This window comes from Sinocyclocheilus anshuiensis, unplaced genomic scaffold (assembly GCF_001515605.1).
Source record: "Sinocyclocheilus anshuiensis isolate Anshui unplaced genomic scaffold, SAMN03320099.WGS_v1.1 scaffold4627, whole genome shotgun sequence".
NCBI classification, from domain to species: Eukaryota; Metazoa; Chordata; class Actinopteri; order Cypriniformes; family Cyprinidae; genus Sinocyclocheilus; species Sinocyclocheilus anshuiensis.
Genome location: NW_015551223.1, coordinates 5,291 through 5,590, shown reverse-complemented (window position 1 = coordinate 5,590; position 300 = coordinate 5,291).

The following is a 300-nucleotide window of genomic DNA, read 5'->3' as shown; positions in this document are numbered from 1 at the left end:
GTCCCATGTGGTTGCCGCAAGCCCGCCGGACGCTCCTTCGTCGAATCCGCCGGCTGCGCTGTTCTCAAGCCCCTGGCCTCCGCGCACTTAAGCCCGCCGTGTGTGACGTTGTGTGACGCATTTTATGGAAGACTGTTTCCTGAACCTGCAGAGTAGCATACAATGGGTCTGTGCTCAAAGGCTGTTCTATAAAGTGGGGCAGTTCCAACTTTGCAAGGACAGTCTGGGCTTCTGACTCACAGCCTGTAAGTACATTTTTTATATTTAAAGAATTTGCCACTGATGATTCAAACCCGAGTA